Source organism: Ambystoma mexicanum, chromosome 1q, assembly GCF_040938575.1.
Source record: "Ambystoma mexicanum isolate Mex_15411 chromosome 1q, UKY_AmexF1_1, whole genome shotgun sequence".
Classification (NCBI taxonomy): Eukaryota; Metazoa; Chordata; class Amphibia; order Caudata; family Ambystomatidae; genus Ambystoma; species Ambystoma mexicanum.
In genome coordinates, this window is record NC_090922.1 from 429,666,765 (window position 1) to 429,688,453 (window position 21,689).

Genomic DNA, 21,689 nt, shown 5'->3' on the forward strand with positions numbered 1-21,689 from the left:
ATAACAGTACTTTGTTAAATATTAACTGCATATATAAATGTGTATATAGTAGCGTACTATTTAGTTTCTGCACTTCAACAGGTGTGTATGCTCAGTAACCATCTATTATGTACACAAATGTTTAGCAAGTGTCCTGGTAATTCAGTTACATATTTTGTAATGCTGTATGGCACTAAATATCAACTGCAAATATGAATGTATGCAGTAGCGTACTGTATACTTTCTACACTTCATACGCATTACAGCTTCAACAGGTGTGTACGCTAAATAGTTATCCATTAGGTATACTTGATATTTAACAAGTGTCCTACCAAGTATAACGTACATTTGTTCACACCAAATGTTCGTATAACATTAGTGACATACAATTATGTCCATTTTTATTTACTGGTTCAATTAGTTTGTACACTTCATACGCATTACAGTAACTACCGAAACATTCTGCCTATATTAAATCTAATGTACAGCTTATAAAACTGCACACTTCACATTATAAGTGTATTAATGGCTACAATATGTTAATTGAAAATGCATACTTATTGGGCTCTTCAGCTTTTTCAAAGTGTGTGCCGTTTTTATGATGATATACATTTTATAATGACTTATGTACACTTAATGCCTTGTTTGTAGCACTTTTAATTACATTATTTAAGTTTTACTTCACGTTTAATGCATTGTAACATTTTTCATAAAGAGCATTTTATTATTTATGTACATGTTATTAAATGTGCAGTTTTGCATATATTTTTTATTCAACAGTTCAATAATCACATTATACTTTGCATGAATAGATGTTTCATATTACAAATGTTACATAGTTACTGAGTTGTAATACTTTTAAAGGTCTTTTCCATATGGCAACAAACAACTGTTTCTATAGTTAAAAATAATTCCAGAAAAATACAATTATGTAATGGTTAACAAAATGGTTAATTAAAAGAAAAAATATATAAAAATATGTATATCTGTTTTAATTTGACAAATGTAACATTACATTTTTTACTATAATGTTCCAATGTTACAATTATTACATTTACATTAACATACCCATGTTTTACTATTGTAACAACATATTTGTTTTTATAGGTGAAACATCAGCATTAATACAGGATAAATATCCAGTTCAGCCAAATATTGAGAAAGAGAAAAAATCTAAACAGCATCTGAAATCTTGTAAGTACAGTTTACTGTAATAATAAATGTAAGCATTTACAACAAAAACTTGTAAAATCAAATTTCTTTTGTACTGTCCAATAAAATCTTTAATTTCAAGCTTTTTTTTGTTTGCTTACGCCATAAAGATTCACATGAAACAATGATACAACCTTATACACATAATACAAATAAACAATAAAACAAGAAGATGGTTGTAAATGTCGGCAATTAAAAAATGTTATAGTGGAAAGTGCCCTGGCTAATAAAAGTTAGAGGAATTGACTTTCAAACAGTATGCTCTATGTTTTAGCAATTTAGGAAAGTAGTGAGTTAGGATAGGGCGAGCTTCTCGTCTATCCCCTAACCTAGATAGGCAACATACCAGCTCTGCACTAGGGTTAGTTGTGCACGTAAAGGGATAGTGAAATTCTTTACAGGGACATTTAGTTAATTGTAGGGAATCCAGATGTAGGAATAACTTTTGAATAAGGGCAAAGGATGACATTTGATATGAGTTAAAAATCCCAGTAGCAACAGTACAAAAATCACTGAATAAAAATGCTTCAAATTCATAGTTTTGATCGTCATTAGCAATATTCATATAAAGTGCGAAAGTGCAATTAGCAACCCGAAAACAAAGTGCAATTCTGCAAAAATACAAGGTTTAGTAGTTACATTTTGCAGTATTCAATTTGTTAAGAATAAAGGGCAGATGCCAAAATAAAATCGCTGCAGTGGGATGTAGGGAACTCATGGTGGCAACAGTAAAGACAAGTGATCACAGTTCAAGGGTGTTTATTAACTGAATAATGGGTAAGAAAGACACCTAATCTAAACCTAAATCTAAGATGGCAGCAAGGTACGACCATCACATAATAAGGCAGTCCTAGTGGCGTCTTGTCAAATAAAAAGGACCTACACTAAAAAACCTGTTGTCAGTCCTTAAAATGAAGTTACAAAATAGTGTGGGATAATGTTCTCATGAAAAGAAAGAAGTGTTCACCAAATAAGTCATGATGGTATAGCTGGGTCTCCCTTCCCCACATTTTTAGCATGGAACAAGGCAGGACTTTTGAACACATCACACTCCTGGACCTCGCCAGCACACGGTTAAAGTTCCTTTCAATGATGCCAGAACCTTCTGGCGTCAAGTTTCTTTTCCTGCAAAAGTCTCTTGCCGTAGAAGGCTGGCGGTACCAAAATAATGAACAAGCTAAAGTTCCTTTGTCAATCTTTCACCTTGGCCGACTGCTGCTCGCCCCTTGGATTCCCTGCAACCGGGCTCTGATCCTTGCAACTGAAAGTGAGCAGTCCCCCAAAATACAATACAAATTCCAATGAGAGTCAATAACGGACACACCCCGATAGGGAATGAGACCAAGACAAAATGCAGGTGAAGTTAAGAGGTAAAGTTTATCTAGATAAGATATGGCATTCAGAGGACCCTGCTTACTCTGAGAGCGCTCTGCCAAACAATACACTGTCAGTACATTATAAAGGGTTACAGCGTCATTGATGACGAAATACATACAGTACAAAAGTTACATTTCAATTGGTGGGGCAGTAGGCCCAGTATAGATGTTTATGGGCCAGTTCCCTGTGATTGGATGGTGGCTTGGCGGGACGTCGGACATCACGTGCATCAGCTGGGCTGGTCGGTGCGAGGTGAAGGTCATGTTGGTTCTGGGTGAAGCGGCTGGTGCTAACTCTCTAATCTACACATTACTTCAAAGTATTCAATGAATGATCGCAAGTTACATCTTCACATTTAGGGAGAAAACCATATATTTCACATGTACACTTTAATTAGTTCACTTCGAATCGTTGACCAGGTGAAAGGTGTGGGGTTTGTTTCTTTCAGGGGCATGGGGAGCACGGACCCAGTGAAAGGATGAAAGGATGCATTTGTAACATCGAGACAGCCATGAGACATGAGCTTAGGGAGCACAGGTGCGGGAGGGGAAAAAGGTGGGGGCCATCTGTGCTCGTCGTGCCCAGCGCTGCTGCGGGGAGAGGAGGCCTGCCGGTTGCTAGAATATGGCCTGGTCAAAACAATGGAATTCGAAGTACCCAAAATGGGTCTTAAGTGGGTTTCGCATGCGCTGGTTCTGCATAGGACATGTGAGGGGTTTGGTCCAAGCTGGGGTTGTACCTTTATATACATTACATCACATTACACGAACCTGGCAATGTCCGATTTACAGCAAGACACATTCTGGTTGTTGCCGCCCTTTCGGGCCACGTAATTTACATCATGTCACATGGTTCCACTAACATCGTACATATGCATATATTATGTTGACAACAGTTGACCTGGACCGTGGGGCAGAGGCACATGGGCCCAAATATCTTATCTCGGGAGGATAGCTAAGCAGCAACGTACCCGCCTTGGGAGCAAGGCGACACGAAGCAAAACAGGTTTGATTCCTGGGTCCGCGCTTAGAAACCTCTGGGTATTAAGCACGTTATAAATAACCTATCATATCATATCATCTACAATCAGTCAGTTAACATATTTATCAAGCATTTGTTTAGATCTCATGAAGGCTGCTTTATTATGTTTTAGTACAAGGAAGGATATATAGTCACACACGGAATTAGTGCTGGGGTGAATCTGAGTGGCGCATAGTTGTGGGGCATGCATCTGTTACATCAAAAAGGATGTGAGGTTAGGGGTTGTGTGGGTTGTACGTCTTCCGAGTGGGGTCTGCGAGTACAGAGGCAGGCTTGTGGAGATGGATTGTTTTTTTCCAAGACCAGGCCCTGGCCCAGTCATTCACAGGGCAGTGGTGTAAGGAGGAAGGCGAGAGATGCAGTGTTTAGTTTGTAGCTTTTCGTGCCCAGTCTTCCATGAGAACAGGACAGTCACAGAGACACCAGAGGGGAGGTGGAGGGGGGTTGACTTGCTTGCTGTGCGCGGACGGTGATAAGGAGAGGCGCAAGCCTGCAGCTTGGTTTTTAGGCTTAATACAAAATGGAGTCGTAGTTGGGCCTACCTATATGAGTTGTACATAAATGGGTCGCCCTGGGGCGGTCCGGCACCCTGGCCTGGGGCACATGGTCAGCCTCGGTGTGAGTGTAGTGTGTATAGCTGGACTCGAATATAGGGGAGGGGGATCAAAAAAGACCCTTCCTTCCCTACATTCCCCCTTTCGTTACTTAAGTAACGAATATTGTAACTCTCCCAGCCTTCTACGTTCTGCTTCTTCAGCTAGTGCCTGATCCGAGGGCGGGGTCCCCTTTCGCAGCATCCCGGCACCGCATACCGCCCGCAGGCTTTCCCCTGCCCGTGCATATTCATCAGGGGTTCACGTCATATAAATACAGCCCCCATCCCCTTTCAGGTCCACCCAAACCTCATCATACTATTCTAATATACGGGGCTCCTTTATGGTTGTGTGGTTTAGTGGGTCTACAATGTACCTGACATTGTATATAGCTGTCATTCAATATTTTAGCTCAGAGTCATCTCCTGTCTGAACTTGTGCATCATGTGTCATCTGTACCACTCCTGTTGCACGGGCCATTGTCACCATCATCATTGCACTGTTAGGTACTGCATTTGCGCAACACCTGAGTCCTAATTGGCACAAACCCAAAAAACAAAAGAAAAAAGACGATGATAGGTATCAGCAGCTTGATGGTCATTCCGAGCCAAGATAGGACCCACGAAAACATGTTGTTGAACCAAGTACTGGGCTGCACTCCTCCTTCATCTTTCATACGCTCGCTAAGGTTGTGCACTGCTGCTATGACATGAGATCATCTTCCATTGTCCGCGTCTGCAGAAGGTACGAACGTTCAACATGCGCTCCCGATTTTTCAGCAAACACCTCCATCCATTGTTGTCAACACATCTAGGACATACCTGTTCTGCATCGTCATCAGCCGCAGGGCCCTTAGCTCCACCTTTTATCATGTTGAACCCCTCTTCTGTGTCGTTGGCCAGTTGGATCAGCTCCCAGCGAGTGATCTGGAGCCATTTTGCATTGTCCCGTGCCTGGATGCTTGGGACGAGGGACGTGAAGAACGTCTCAGCGGATGTGAACAGCCTAAATCGATCAGGGATCCATGCCAAAAGTTCAGAGAATGCCACGGAAATATAAGTTGATGATCTTCTTTTTCGCAAGATTGTGCTCTGCAGCCGTTCTTCAGAGAGTACACAGGTGGGAGGTTCTGTCACCGTTGGTAGGTGGTCAGGATACGTGGTTGTGGACAGCCCCCTTGAATGTGGCTTTCTGGTATCACCATTAGGGTGGATTGCAGCGTTGCCAAGGTGCATGTGCCCCTCCAAGACTGGGGAAGGTGCAATTACGCCTGTTTGCCGCAAACACAGTAAGTGTCCATTAATGCAGCTGTGCCTTTTTTCATGTCTGGGATGATGAGAGTTTTACTACAGTTCTTGTTTGAACCCAGATGTGTTTTTCCTTCTCCATAGAAGCACAACTCATCTCTCTGTAGCTTGAACGGTTTTTCAAGGGCTGTGACCCATGTGAGTTTTGTGATATGTTGTGTCCATATCGGGGCGCATGTTCTCTGAATCCACTGCAATTTTTCATCTGACAGTCCTCGCAGGGCTTTTGCTTTGCATGTTATTCGCTCATCTTACCACTTGTTGTCTGAAAATAATGTCCTTTGATTATCAGAAAAGGCTCTTTCAGGCAGATCACCCCTTGTGGTTTGCTGTAGCACGTCTTTTCATTCTGTAACATTTCAAATGAAACCGTGTGTGCTTGAAAAGATTTTATTATTCTGCACATTGCGAGAAAGAAAGGAGACACTGGGCCTCTGCAATAGGTGAGTCTTGTGGCAACAGCATTTTAGGATTACCTGAGGCGTGGGGTATTAATGAACACACATAACAACTCTCGTTTGTTGTCTGCTTTGCTGTTGTGCTCATGTCTGTGTACCATTTATTAGACTGGTGTGGATGCTGTGGATCCTCTATTGTATCCAACCCTACCCCATAGTATTCATCATACTTTGTCTGCCCCGCCCCCTTTTCCTTCTTCTATTCCCCCGTAGACTGTATGGTGTTTCTCCTTTTTCCCCATTTTTAATTGGGAAAATGTCACCTCCCCCCCTTTTCCCACTCATAGTACATTGCAACATATTTTTCGAGAGTTCTATCATTTGCATCTTGGATGCTTTTGGTGACCGAGGTAGGTTGTGTGGTTGTATAGAGTTCATCATTCCACCATGGAACCTCAGAGAGGTCTATGTTGTTCATCTCGTGGATATTGAATTCAGAATCATTGTACAAGGCCATGGGGTCATCTAATACAGGGGCACTGACTGTGTAATTTTCAAATTGTGTGTGATTTTTATGAGCCCCGTGTGCCCTAATCAATTTAAATCCATCCCATATGAGGTGCGAACCTTCTTTTACTAATTTCACCCCGCCTTATATCAATACATATAAATGATATTGCCCAATACAATAAAATACAAGGCCAAACATCATAGAGAAGAAAATGATTGCAGAGAAAAACAGTCCACATTCGTAAGAATAAGCTCTTAAGCTATTTATTCTAATCCTGTCTCTATCTATGCTAGTGTTGTTGACATTGGGGGCCCCCATCGTTGCCATGGATGATCCTATAGCGTGAGATATAAAAGGGGGTTAAGTACACATTCATATAAATATCATTTCGACATTCTACCTTTTATTATACCATTTTAAATTTTTTATTTTCCACTACACTTTTTACACCTTTTACTTCTTTTATAGCTGTTCAATAGACATAAAAACTATTTGGTGGCATAGAGAGAGAGCGAGAGAGAAATAAAATAAAATCATTCTCATGACGAGCTCGGTAATACTTTGTGTTCATTCTTTATGATCATATCCTTTACAAGTCGTTTTTCCATTACGTTTATCACATTTACGTTCTTCCCTTGCTCATTATATTTCCTTCTACTCTGACCAGTTGCTTTTATCTGTACTCTGTTTGTCCAGTATTGCTACATCTGTGTTGGTCCTTCTAACCTGTCTTCCTCTTCATTTTGTTCTCACACTATCGTACGCCTTACGCAAGTCAGTTAAATGTATCCAGTATTTAAGGCCCTTCACCTTCACCGCAGTGGGTGTGCAATATATTACTTCATACGGGCTATGAAATCTGGGTGCATTCCACCGACGTACGAAGTTTCGCACATATACCATCTCCCCTGGCATCAATTGGAAGCTAAGGTTATCTCTGGCTGGTGTCATTGTGCCACTCACATTTTCTTGTGTGAAGGGGGGAGCTTGTTGTTTTGCAATCATGCATGCCACTCTTGTTAGTTTTTTCAGGTAGTCTTGAAATTCTTCTCCCAATACTATTGCACTTCTGTGCACATCTGACTGTCTTCCCAAAGGGGAGAGTGCTGTATACATGCACCTGTCTGTTACTATTTCATGCAGGGACAAATGGTGGTCTTTGCTAGACTGGTTTCTCAATTCGAACAGTGCCAACGGCAAACAATACACCCAATTTTTCTTCAGTGTATGACACAATTTGGACAGTCTGCTTTTTAGAAGGCCATTTATTTTTTCCTCGATGCCGTTTGATTGCGGGAGGTAAATTATGCATAATTTGTGGGGGATACCCAAAATTATTGTCACTGCTTTGAATAGGTAATTGACAAAATGTGTTCCGTTGTCGGAGCGTATTACATCGCATATCCCCCAGCGGGGAAAGACCTCCCTCACTAAAAAGTTTGCTGCGCATTTCGCATCTGGGTGTGCGCAGGGACCTGCTTCCACCCACCTCGAAAAGGGGCAGACCACCACTATCAAGTATTGTGATCCATTGCCCTCTCCCCCATGTCTGCATAATCGATATGCAGTTCACGGAATGGTCCAATGGGCCGGGGTAGTGTTCCTCTTAGTGTTCTTAGTGTCATTCCTGAGTTATATGTTTGGCAGGTGGTGCATTCTATTGCCATTTTCGATATTTGCTCTTGCAACTCGGGCACAAACCAGTCTTTCGGTATATGTGCAGCAATATGTTGTTTTGCTTTGTGGGCTGGGAAGTGAAGTTGCTGGAACGCTATTTCTAGTAGTTTAGCTGGCATTGCTATTTTACCTGTATTGTTTTGTCGCTATAGGAGATTAGTGGGCAACTGGCTAAAGCCTCTGTTTTCCCATAGCTCCTTTTCCTCTGGTGGCGCATTCCTGCTGCAACTCTATTATCTGTGAAACTGGCATAGAGTTGTATCCTTCACCCTGTTCTTCCTCCACATGTTTTTGTAATACAAACTCACCTATCACTTCCTTTGTGAAGAAGGACGCTTCTTTCGCGGCGGCATCATCTGCCGCGTTACCTAATGAGATGACGTCATTCTTATTTGTGTGGGCCTGGCATTTTACCAGTGCTACAACGGTAGGTTCTTTTTAATGATTAGATCAATTCTGTAAGTAATTTAACGTGCTGCACCGGGGACCCGTCTGCTCTCCTAAATCCTCTCCTTCCCCATCGTGCTAGTCCCCCATGCACTGTGGTTGTCATATATGCTGAGTCAGTGTATATCGTTACTGCACTTCTCCTCGCTGTATGTAGTGCTTCAATGAATGCCACTAATTCGGCTGCTTGTGCTGAAAAGTTGGCAGGCAATCTCTTTTGTACAATCACTTCCTACTCCCCCTCTTCCAGTCGTACCACTGCTGCTCCTTCCTTTTTTTTTCCTGTTTCACAATTGATAGATGCTGACCCATCTACAAAGTATATCTCGCCCTCTGTTAGCGCATCTTCTCTTGCTTTGGGTGTACCATCCTCTTCCCCTCTGTATGTGGCACAGTCATGATTTTGCATATCCTCTACTGTGCATGCTTCTGTGAGGAACGTGGATGGGTTCACTGTTTTGCATCGTACTATGTGTATGTTGGCACTTGATAAGATTATTCCGTAGGCTGTGGCTCTCTGGGTTGTTAGTGTGCTTTTTGATCTTTCAAGTATGGCAAACAATGAGTGCTCCACGAACAAAGTCACGGAGCATCCCATCACAATTGTTGCACTTTTTTCAATGGCGAACATTGCAGCTGCGAGAGCTTGTTCACAAGCGAAGTGCCCCTGCCTTACTGCATCATGTGTACCACTGTAATATGCTAGAGGTTTGTGGCCCAGTGACATCTTTTGTGTCAGTACCGCTGTCATAAGCATTCCATCACAGTGTGAAAATAAATAAAATTTGCATTCATAGTATGGTGTCGCTAGAACTGGTGCTCTGTAAATCAGTTCTTTCAAATTGTTGAAGGCTGTGTGCATTTCTTGCATCCATTTCAGGGCATTGTTCTCCTTTTGTGCTTCCTTCAGTGCATGTAATAAGGGTTTTGTGTATGCTGCATAGTCTAATATCCAGGCGCGGTAGTAATTGCACATGCCGAGACATTTCTGCATCTCTTTTACTGTTCTAGGTTGACTTACTGCTCATACAGCTGCTGCTCTGTCTGGTATAATTTGTTTGCCTTCTTTGGATATCAATTGGCCCAAGTATAGTACTTCTGCCAAACAATACTGCAATTTTTGTTTATCCATCTTATAGCCCTTGTGTGCTAGTAATTTCCGTAGAGCTACTGAATCTTTTCTGCATTCTTCCTCATTTTCTCCACAGATCAACAGGTCTTCCTCGTTCTGTATTACTGTGCTCTTGGTGTCAATATTCCCAAGATCTTCGTGTAATATCCTGTTCAAGATACTTGGGCTTTCGCAATATCCCTGGGGCAGTCTGCAGTGTTCATACCTTTTCCGACTGGTACTGAGAAAAACACATTTTTCAAATCCACCACTGTAAAACATGTTGCTCCTTTTGGGATGCTGCATAGAATGGATGCAGGGTTTAGGACGAGCAGGAATTTTTTTTGTATGACCTCATTAAGGGGGAGTTAATCCTGTATCATCCTCCATTGAGTTTTATTTTCACAGGTGTTAATTCTCGTAACAGCCCTACATCGTAAGGACCTGTTGTCCATAATTCTGGTGGTACGTGTTGCATATCTTCATTAAAAAATTCTGATGGTGTGCTTACTATGGCCATGAGATGGAGCGGCACATGTCTGTTCTGGATCATTATGTCACAAGGAATTGCTATTTCTATTACTATCTCCCCATCAGTGTCAGTGAAAAGCTCCTCATCTGACAAATCTCGTAATGCTGTGTTGGCATTTATGCACAGGACTGTTTGCCATTCACATCCATTTATGTCTAGGCCAATAACTGCTATTCGTTGTGATGACACTTGCACCCTGTGCAAATCGAGAGACACCACTGATCCTGCCACTATTTCTGGGGGTGCTATGGGGCGGAACACAAACTCAGATGAGACTCGCCATTCTTGGCGTGTTAATTCAGGCACAACCCGTGCCAAAACCTTCAACCCTTGAATGAACATGTCTGGATCTACTGGTAACCCACGCACCTGCTGTGCTGTGGCTTGTGCACGTATCACTAACATAGCGCGCATGGTGCATATCCCGGGAGTTGAACACACTATCCCCCTTTCCGTAAATGAGATGGTCATGTTGAGCTTGCTGAGGAGGTCCCTTCCGAGTAGATTTATGGGCGAATCTTCGTAGTACAGTAGGGGTGCTCGCACTGTTTTTCCCCCCACCGTTACATCCAATTCTTCTGTGTATGAAACTCGACCACCGCCCCAGAAAATCCATGCGTCTCCATCTTATGATACGACAGCGGAAACCAGCCTTCCTTCAGGCACGATTTTTCTGCTCCTGAGTCTACCATAAAAATGAATTGTTTATTCCCTATCTCCGCTCCCACCAGTGGTTCCTCTGCTGCGTTTAGGGTCGTTGATAGTACTGGACACGCACGTGCTTTCTGTGGGCTGTCCTATGCTGAGTATCATGTGTTCTACCCATTACTGAAAACATTATTCCCCACCATTGCTGTCCCCCTGTAAGGTGCTGGTGTGCCATTTGCGGTTGTGGCGAAAGCGTTTCCGCGCGTCAAGGGCATATTTTCCTGATATTGCGAATGTTGCTGTACATTTTGTGAGTGTGATCTTTGTTCGTGTGTGTACCTTGTGTCGGGTTGCTCTTCTCTCCTATTTCCACCCATAGGCAATCCGTATGGGCTGCCAGGGTGGGGGTGACCGTATTGATGTTCATTTTGGTAGGGGACCATTGGGCGGCTTCGACACTCTCTTGCAAAATGTCCCCATCTCCCACAATTCCAACATGTCCCCTGTCCCCGTCCTCTTGGTCCTTGTCCTCGATATCCCTACCCACCCTCCCTTGATCCTCTGTACCCACCTCTTCCTCCACGGGCGCTTCTCCCCTGCCATTGGGGCCCTCCATATTGCTCCTCGCCATTCCATTGCTCCAGTCCATTTGCTGCCCAATTTTCCCAAATTGCTGCCATCCTTGCCTGTATAGCTGTCAGTCCCTCCTCTCCTTCTGTTCCTCTATCTTGGGGAGGGCTGCTACTGCAGCTGCAACCTTCACTAGTTTTGTCTGTATTAAACTTTGCTTCGTCTGCCAACCTTCTCTGGGCTATCTCCTTCTCTCTCTATGATCCTTTTACAATGATGTATTATGATGCTCTGTATGTCGGGCCAACCCTTTGCCTCGATCCCAGCTTTTTTATCTAGGGCCTTCTGCACCTCCTTCGGGAGCCCTTTTCTGATTATGAAATTAAACAGTGAAATTGATTGATCCCAAGCCGTGCCTGTCTCTGCTGTCCACATCTCTTGCACTCGAAGAATGTAAACCATTGCATCTTCCTCCTCCCCCATTGTACATTGCATTACTGATTGCAGATCAGGTGTGTCTGGGAACATCTCTCTCAATGCATCCCATACCCTGGCTCTTACTGTGTTAAACGATGCCCCATCATGGCGGTTACAGTCGAATGTTACGCCGGGGAACCCTGTCTGCTTGGTCACCCACTGCAGAGACCAACAAACTCTTAACGTCTCCTATTGGTAGGGGAACCCCAGCGGTATTTTTCTCAAATGCATATATCCATTTACTTGCCCCTCCTGACAGCTGGGGAAGTGTTTTGAGCAAATTCACTTTGTCCATTTGGGCCCAAGGGACATAATGAGGCCTTTCCGCCCCTTTATGTATTAGTGGAAGTTGTAATTTTCCCCTTGCTTTTCCAGCAATCGCGTTCATTCCTTTCTTTCCCAACACTGCCATTCTCCCTCCTCTTGTTCTCAGCCTCCCTCGCCACTCTTCAAGTACCCTCCCTGTGGGGGATCCTTCTGCTCCAAATGGTTCCCCATCTGCTGCTTCATCTATCCTTCTTTCCTCTTCTTCTTGCTCTTCTATATCGCACCAATAATCTTCTTCCCTGTTGGACAACATGCTTTCCCCTTCCATACTCACCTGTCCGTCTGCTCGATCTATCTCCACTATCCTTGTGGGGGTTAATTCTGAACAAAATTTCTCTGTTTTTCCAACCCTCTTCTTCTTGTCTATTGAATGTCTGTGGTACCTGTGTCTGTTCTGACTTCGGTTTGGGTGTGCAATTTTGCTCTCATATAACTCTTAGCTGGGTTAATTCTGTTTGTGTCATTGTTAATCGTGTTTCTAGGTCCTGGGTAATTTGCTCTACTTCTATCGTTGGAGTACTCACCTTTCCCGCTGCTCCTCGTTGATAATATGGGGGTGGTGCTGGTGTGGTTGCATGTGGTGGGGGGGTGATGTGGGTTTAGATATGTATACTGGGTCACTGTACCCCTCAGCTGGTTTGGTTAAAAGAGTGTATAGTCTCATTACCTCCACCCCCCTTTCCTTTGTCACCCCCTCCTTGTTGCCATTATTTGCTGCCAGAGGAGATGTCTCCTGCCCCTTAGTCCTACCTGGTGGTATTTCCTCAAATAGTTTCCATAAATCTAGTATTTCCCTTCTGTTTTGCAACTGCTTTCCTTTACACTTCACAAACAAACAGGTTGCTACCATATCTAATACATTTTTATCAAATGACCCTCCTTCGGGCCATATTTGGGGCAATCCTTCTACTTTTAGTTCGGTGAGCCACTGGTCGTGATATTTTCTAATTCTATCTGCGTAACCTGGCAGGTTTTCTCAAATATGTGAAAGCGGTGTCTCTGCACCCATGGTTACTTCAATGGCACTTGTACTTCCTTATGGATCAATACAATGTATCAAAAACCTTTTACTGCAATAGTGCACCACGTCTTATGTCACTCTTGTGACAGTAGCTTCAATTCACCACACTGTGTCATTCGATTTTTATCGAGATGAATACCAACACAATTATGCAATATCACTTTTGACATTACTTACGTACTTTACACTAAATATCGACGTGACCAGCACATAGTACATAACAATACACTTTTTACACATACCACATTTAACATTTAAACACAAATCCTGCCTGTCTCTTTTTCACCCCTCTACTTCTCTTCCCACCTGTTATCCAGACCCGTTTCAATGATGGCAGAACCTTCTGGGGTCAAGTCTCTTTTCCTGCAAACGTCGCTTGCCTTAGAAGGCTGGAGGTACCAAAATAATGCTATAACTAGGGGGCTGTCCTTCCCTCTATGATTCAAAGGAATGCACCACTGATTTAAAGTGCAACCAGATTTTAGACCATTATGGATGCCCGTCCAATTCTGGCAACCATTGTTAGAAACAGCATACTCGCTGCTGGTAAACTCACATCTCTTACACATGTGAAAAGTGTCAGCTTTTTATTATTCATTGGCTGATGCTTTTTTCTTTTTTCACAATATTTAAGTATTTATATATACACACATGATAGTACATGATAACAGTTTGACAGTTGTAATGAACACACAAATGATTGTATAAAAGAGTTCAATGAAGCATGTTAACAGATCATTTGTAATTCTAAACCATCACATAGTATATTTGGCAAACAGTTTGTTAATAAGTGCAATGTGCCATATGATTAGGTACAGCAAACATGGAAAGTAGGGGAGACAATGGTTGTAGGTCTCCTATGCCCGGCTGAGATCTGACCTCATATTTGCTACCAAAATAATGAACAAGCAAAATTTCCTTTGTCAATTTTTCACCTTGGGCGACTGCTCCTCGCCCCTTGTATTCCCTGCAGTCGGGCTCTGATCCTTCTTGCAACTGAAAGTGAGCAGTCCCCCAAAATACAATACAAACTCCCAATGACAGTCAGTAACGGACACACCCTGGTAGGGAATGAGACCAAGACCAAGTGCGAGTGAAGTTAAGAGGTAGTTTATCTAGATAAGATAGGGCATGCAGAGGACTCTGCTTACTCCGAGAGCGCTCTGCCAAATAATACACTGTCAGTACATTTTAAAGGGTTACAGCGTCATTGATGACGAAATACATACAGTACAAACGTTACATTTCAATTGGTGGGGCAGTAGGCCCAGTATAGATGTTTATGGGCTGGTTCCCTGTGATTGGATAGTGGCTTGGCGGGACGTCGGACATCACGTGCATCAGCTGGGCTGGTCGGTGCGAGGCAAAGGTCATGTTGGTTCTGGGTGAAGCGCCTGGTGCTACCTCTCTAATATACACATTACTTCAAAGTATGCAATAAATGATCGCAAGCTACATCTTGACATTTAGGGAGAAAAGCATATATTGCACATGTACACTTTAATTAGTTCACTTTGAATCGTTGACCAGATGAAAGGTGTGGGGGTCGTGTCTTTCAGGGGCATGGTGAGCACGGACCCAGTGGAAGGATGGAAGGATACATTTGTAACATTGAGACATCCGTGAGACATGAGCTTAGGCAGCGCAGGCGCGGGAGGGCAAAAGGGTGGGGGCCATCTGTGCTTGTTGTGCTCGCCACTGCTGTGGGGAGAGGAGGCCTGGCGGTTGCCAGAATATGGCCTGGTCAAAACAATGGAATTGGAAGTACCCAAAATGGGTCTTAAGTGGGTTTTGCATGCGCTGGTTCTGCATAGGACATGTGAGGTGTTTGGTCCAAGCTGGGGTTGTACCTTTTATATACATTACACAAACCTGGCAATGTCCGATTTACAGCAAGACACATTCTGGTTGTTGCCACCCTTTGGGCCACGTAATTTACATCATGTCAAATGGTTCCTCTTACATCGTACATATGCATATATTATGTTGACAACAGTTGACCTGGACCAGGGGTACATGGGCCCAAATATCTTATCATCTACAATCAGTCAGTTAACATATTTATCAAGCATGTGTTTAGATCTCATGAAGGCTTCTTTATTATGTTTTAGTACAAGGAAGGATATATAGTCACACGCAGGATTAGTGCTAGTGGTGAATCTGAGTGGCCCACAGTTGTGGGGTATGCATCTGTTACATCAAAAAAGGATGCAAGGTTAGGGGTTGTGTGGGTTGTACGTCTTCCGAGTGGGGTCTGCGAGTACAGAGGCAGGTTTGTGGAGATGGATTGTTTTTTTCCAGGACCAGGCCCTGGACCAGTCGTTCACAGGGCAGTGATGTAAGGAGGAAGGTGAGAGATACAGTGTTTAGTGAGTAGCTTTTCGCGCCCAGTCTTTTGTGAGAACAGGACAGTCACAGAGACACCAGAGGGGAGGTGGAGGGGGGGTTGGCTTGCTCGCTCTGCGCGGACGCTGATGAGGAGAGGCGCCAGCCTGCAGCTTGGTGTTTCTATGGGCCCATCTAGGCTTAATACAAAATGGAGTCATAGTTGGGCCTACCTATCGGGAACCAGATCCCACGATGTATCCCATGACTTCCGAAAACACCAAGGGGCTCCTTCAGGGAGAGACTTTCCCCCAGAGAGCGCGGTCTGCAGAATAGAATCAACCTGTCAGACCGGGGGCTCAGATGAAAAGGCCGGACAGCAACATAGCTAAATGGGAGAAAACACATAGGTACACTGATCATGTTATGGTATAACAGAAAGTAACCATCCTCCCATAACACACTTCCCAACTCTTACCTGTAGTCCAGAATGGTAGACTGGAAATCTATGTAGGCTGCGCCTGACCCTGTGGGGGCGTAAGAGTACGCCTAGTGAAGTGCAGGATCCCTCTTTGAATGGAGCTCCGATGGAGATAGCCTGACCCGGACGGAACGAGGGCGTAACTAAAGAGACCAAAGTCAATGTTAGTGAGCAACCAATCCGAAGGAAGTGAAGAAAGTTCCCAATGAAATCCGTTGGAAAGGTAGAAACAATTAAGTCACAAAATCCAGACAATCCTTAGAAGAAAACCAAAAGGCAGTCCAAATCTTGCAGTGTCCGTGTAGGCAGATCCTGGGATGAGGTGAGTGAGGAGAGCGTTGAACCAGCAGCAGAGATGAAATGAACCAGGAGATCAGGGAGCAACAGAAGGAAAAGGGCGTGGGTGACCAACGGGCAGGACTGGGGTGCACAACACAGGGAGAAGGCGTGAGAAGGGACGAAATTCCAAATGCCGTGAGGAAAGGTCCAGTACCTGCGTTCAAAGTGTAACAGAAATAGAACTTGGATAATGGACACCAAAGCAGAAACACCCCAAGTACGGATAATACTGTGTCAGTCTGTGCATAGGGAACAAGCGTCGGAAATGAAACGTTGAACGAGTAGGCAATCCAAAAAGGAAAAGCAGGTCAAAATATCCGGGAGAGCAGTAGTGAGGGTAGGAAGCCGGGTGTAGAACCAAGGGTCTAGAAGACAAAGAATCAAACCGGAAAATGAAGCAGGAGTCCTGCAAACCGGTATCAAAACAGAGAAAAACAGCAGAATTCACAGCAGCCTTGCCGGGCGAATGCAACAGTTAAGGAGTGTCGCCTGGCAACAACAAGGAAGCTTTAACCTCCTGCTTCCGTATTGCGCATGAGGCGTGATGACGTGCTCGGGCTGTAGGGCGGCTGAGAAACGTAGTTCGTACTGGCGGACGTCTTTGGGAAAGACGCCAAGGCAACCACCAATGTCTCTGCGTTACTGGGAAGAGTATTCTTTTGATGGCAGAACAGCATTTCCTGACACTACCTATATGAGATGTACATGCATGGGTCGCCCAGGGGTGGTCCGGCACCCTGCCCAGGGGCACACAGTCTGCCTCGTTGTGAGTGTAGTGTGTATAGTTGGACTGGAATATAGGGGAGGGGGGTCGAAAAAGACCCTTCCTTCCCTACACAACGTTAGCCTCCCTCAATCGGGTTCACTACGGCCTCTCACTCCAAAACTTATCACTTAACAGTTCACAATTCTCAATTCGCAGCCATCCCTCTGTCAGTTTAGTGACCAGCATGATACCCAAGGAAGGCATGAGGGAACATGCTATATCAACGTTTTCTTTTTATGCTGAATGACAACTGTGCTGGGGACCCAGACAAAGCTTACACACGTGTCGGAGGAGGAAGTGCTTCCACCATAGACTTTGTATTTGTTAACCATGCCACAATGAAATTGGTAGCTGATATGTCCATATTAATTCGTGAGGAGAGTGATCACTTGCCGCTATGCGTACGACTAACCACCAATACCGCAAATTGCTACCATGACTACAAACGGCTATGTATATATATGGCGCGCGGTAGCGGGCATGTAGTTATGGTTAAGTTAACTCATAGGAAGAGCACTTTTTCAGCAGCTTATAACTTCACTTCCCCTGGATGAATCCTCACCAAATTTTGCAAAAGATGTATATGGCCGGCTCTGATTTTTTTCGCCAAGTTGGGCGAGATTTTGTGCTGGGCGCGGGGGCAAAATTATACGGGGGTCCCACCTTTTTTTTTCCATAGACTGAATGGGGAACGGCTGGACGGATTTTCACCAAATTCCCTATTCGCTCTGCGGACAGAAGTGTCATTGGCTGGCGGTACGGCGTGCTGTCGGAGAAGTTTGGACCCGGCCAGTGGTTGGCTGGAGGAAAGTGTGGGGTGCGTCAACATTTTTTGGAAAGCCGCCATGGTGTATCAGAGGACACTGCGGTGGCGGAAAGGTCTGGAAAATGTACCGTACAGAATGCGTTGGTGGCAATAAGGGAGGGAACGGGTGGGGGAGCGAGAAGTGGTTCATGTGACATAGGTAGGTAGACGAAGATGGAGGAGTGCCTGCACTTTCCGCGCATACTGCGTCAAGTTGCGGGTAGCTAGACAGGCAAGTACTTTCTGTGTTGATTGGAGGCAGGTGTCGTAACGGCCCAATAGCTTGTGCTGCGACCTGTTTGCGCCGACCTCTTTTCACGGTGAGTGGTGGTATAGCAATTTTAGAAGGGGAATGAAGTGCACATGACATAGGTCGGATGACAGCGCGGGTGCCTGTGCTATGCGGATGGAATGCGGTAGTGGGGCACATGATGGCATGCATGAGTGCAGTAAGTTGCATTGGGTCTGTGGAAGGATTAGACTATTGGGTGCATGGGAGAAGGCCGTAGAGCGTAGGGCATGCACTGAATAGTGTACAGCTTTAGCATACCCACTGCAGTAATACAAGTGTGGGTGTTCATCCAGTACAGGGTGGTGCTTGCATAGTGCGGTGTGTGCCCGTTGGTTGCAGTAAGGTAATGTTACGAACCGATTGTGGGTAGTTTGGCAGTGACACAATAGTTTGGGAATGGAAGTGGGGACGGGGTGCAGTAGAGAGTGTTTTCTTTCTACATTATGGTAACTGGTGCAATTTGTTGCTACATAGTTACATGGCGGTGCGCAGGTTGGGTAGGAGTGCTGGTGGTAGTGCTGTGTATGTGGATAGCCGAAGTTGGTGACCTGGTGCAATGGATGGTGCCATTATGTAGCAGTGAGAGTGTTGAAGGCCTAAACTGTATGGTGCATGGCCAAAGGCCATGCACTCAAGAGGCTAGGAGTTTCCGACACCCGGCAGTAATGCATTTTGGATTCTGCAGCACTTAGCGGGTGGTGACCTCTAAATTGTGGGTGTGGAGCACATTTCAGACGGAATACAGCAGTTGAAGTGAGCTGCCATGCATGCATGTTTGGTTTTGCAGGCGAGGACACAGGTACAACATGCTAAAGTTTTTTGATGTGTACTTGGCGATGGTGCAGTGAAAAGTAATGCAGTGCGAGCACTGGGTGCTGGGTTTGCATACTGTTAGTATGGAAGAGGGGATGGTAGAAGTACACCTTGACTGTGCTTGGTTACTATGGTGTGTGCTGAATTGTTGAAGTGGGGCCAATGTGGTGAAAGAGTTGCGGTTAGGTTGGTAGTGACAATACTGTGAATGGGCATGGGTGGAGGTGGTGGAGACTGTGGTATGTTTGCGGATTGACCGGATCGCGACCCGTTTTCGTGATTGGGTGCAATGCAGAGGTTCAATATGTGATTGGTGGGTGCGTGTACAGGTTGGGTAAGATTGCTGGTGGCAGTGGTGTGTATGTGGATAGGCGTAGTTCGTGATATGGTCACATGCATGGTGGCATTACTTTGCGTTGCCTGTGGTCAAGGCCTAGACTATTGGGTGAATGGCCGAGGGCCGTAGGCCATGCATTGAAGAGCCTAGGACTTGAGGAAACCCATGCCACTAATGCAATTTTGAATTTGTATCTGGTAGAGGGTGGTGACCTGTAAAGAATGGTTGTGTAGTACATTTCAGACGCCATAGAGCAGCAGAAGTGAGCTGGCAGGTGTGTGTTTGGTTCTGCAGGTGAGGTTGCTGGTAGAACATGGTAAAGTTTTGGATGTGTGATTGGAGATGGTGCAATGAAAAGTCACACAGTGACTGGCAGTATGGCACAGGGTATGGTTGAAGTGTAGCTTGTATGGGTTCTATACTATACTGTGTGCAGATTTGTTGAAGTAAGGCCAATGTTGTGAACATTTTGTGGTTAGCTTGGTAATGACGCAATACTTTGTGAATGGCAGCAGGTAGGGTTGATGGAGGCTGTGGTATGTTTGTGGATGCTGCTAATTGCAACCTGTTTTCATGAATGGGTGTTTTATGGTGTGAGGGAGTTGGGTTGCAGTGCCGCTATGTATGTTACGTTTGTGCACAATGTTAGCTGCCCACATGGTTGCTTGCATGGATTCATAGTGTTGTACTGGGTGTGGGTAAAGATGGACTGTTGTGTGCATGGCGAAAGGTGTGCTGGGTGCTCCACAGGATCATTGTGGATGCTGAAATAGGGCATCCTGTAGGAAACGTTTCTGGTGGAGGGGCTTTGGAAGGAAAGGGAACGTGCTCTCTGAGTGTTTAACAGGAAATATGGAGTTGTGTACAGAAATGATAGTGTGCAATGCCGAGGTTCAGTATGTGATTGGTGCAGGCGTTTTTGAAATGTTATATTCGCCAATAGGTGGCACTAAGTTAGTGTTGGAAAATTCGAGTGCAAAGGGAAGAAGTATTGTCTGCTTTACTGGAGCGTGGCCCTAGCTGTAGCTGGAAAAGCGTACATGCCACATCATGGCCTTCTGAGCATGGAGGCTTCACAAATGGAACTGTGGGGATTCTCCAATGAGGATTCGAGGGTGTGGTTCACCGGAAGGGGTGGTGACATATTCACCCAAAGTTTGATGCATTGAGGTTGGCAGAGATGGACAGACAGCGAGTGCTTGTAGTCTGTGATACCTCTGTGCACGATCTGCACAAGTATGCCGTGGAAAGAGGCTTTCGATACTGACTTGCAGTCTTTTTGGGGCACAGTTTATGAGTGGGGTTTCGGGTGCATGGATCTCCTTTAGAAATGTGTGGCCTCTGTTGGTACTGTAGATGTGGTGGTCGTGCATTTTGGAGGACTACATTTGGCGCACATGTCGTGCTCTCGTTTGCTCGCTTACTTAAAGACGTTGATGACAGCTGTGATGCAGATGTTTCCTACTGCAAAGGTTATTTTCTCATCAATGACACCAAGAGGACAATGGGAGAATGCCTGTGTAAATTGTCCACAGCCAGAGGTCAGGAGATGTTGGGTAAACAGAAGCATGTGCGACTTTATGTGCAGTGCTGGGATGTTCTGCACCGACTATGAAAGCATTAGTAACCAGCCAGATTTCCAGTGGTTTCAAGGAAATGGCATTTTCTTTACTTCCATTGGCAATGCTGTTGTGTTTGCCACTCTGCACGAGGCGTTGCAGAGAATTTTGTAGAAATGTAAGATAAGTGTTCATCTACAGTCAAGAAAAATGTGAGGAGCAGAAGCAAACAGACAGTGAGCAAAAGAGAGAAAAACAAAGAAAAAACTGTATGAATGCACGTACATAACAAAAACTCAACAAAAAGAAAAAGAAAATATAAGTGTTTTTAGAGACAATCCTAAAGACACAATCCCCACCCCTGTTTCACATTCCTCCCCACCCCCCCAGGACCCCAAATGCCCCTTGAACTCCCTCCAGTTCTAGCACGGTAATGCTGCGGATTCCGCGGCACTTTGAGGATTAGACCAGGCACATCTAGCTCTTTTGAGGATGGCACTTACGGCATTAGCCATGTGGAGGCTAAGCCATTGGGCAATGTGGTGGCTAGTTGTGGTGTGTACATAAACACTGTGACGGAAGGTTTGTTTGTATCGATAAATGTAGGAGGCTATGGTGAAGTGTGCAAGGTAAGGGGCATACATCCTGTTTGTATGCATGCACTGCACGCACCTGCTTAACGTTGCTAATATACATTCCCTACTGCTTTTCCAACAAATGTATTACATGCATTAAAGTGGGAAG

At 44.7% G+C, this 21,689-nt stretch overlaps 1 protein-coding gene across 4 annotated transcripts in view; it reads left to right on the plus strand.

Moving 5' to 3' along the window:
- DNAAF1 (dynein axonemal assembly factor 1) overlaps positions 1 to 21,689 on the plus strand; it is a 1,258,717-nt gene that overhangs the window by 131,685 nt on the left and 1,105,343 nt on the right. For 3 of the 4 annotated variants that reach the window (XM_069639748.1, XM_069639762.1, XM_069639771.1), the window contains exon 2: positions 1,087 to 1,173. The exons of the other annotated variant lie outside the window; for it this stretch is intronic. The gene's annotated coding sequence lies outside the window, so the exon portion shown is untranslated. The remainder of the gene's footprint in view (positions 1 to 1,086; positions 1,174 to 21,689) is intronic. 4 annotated transcript variants of the gene reach the window in all.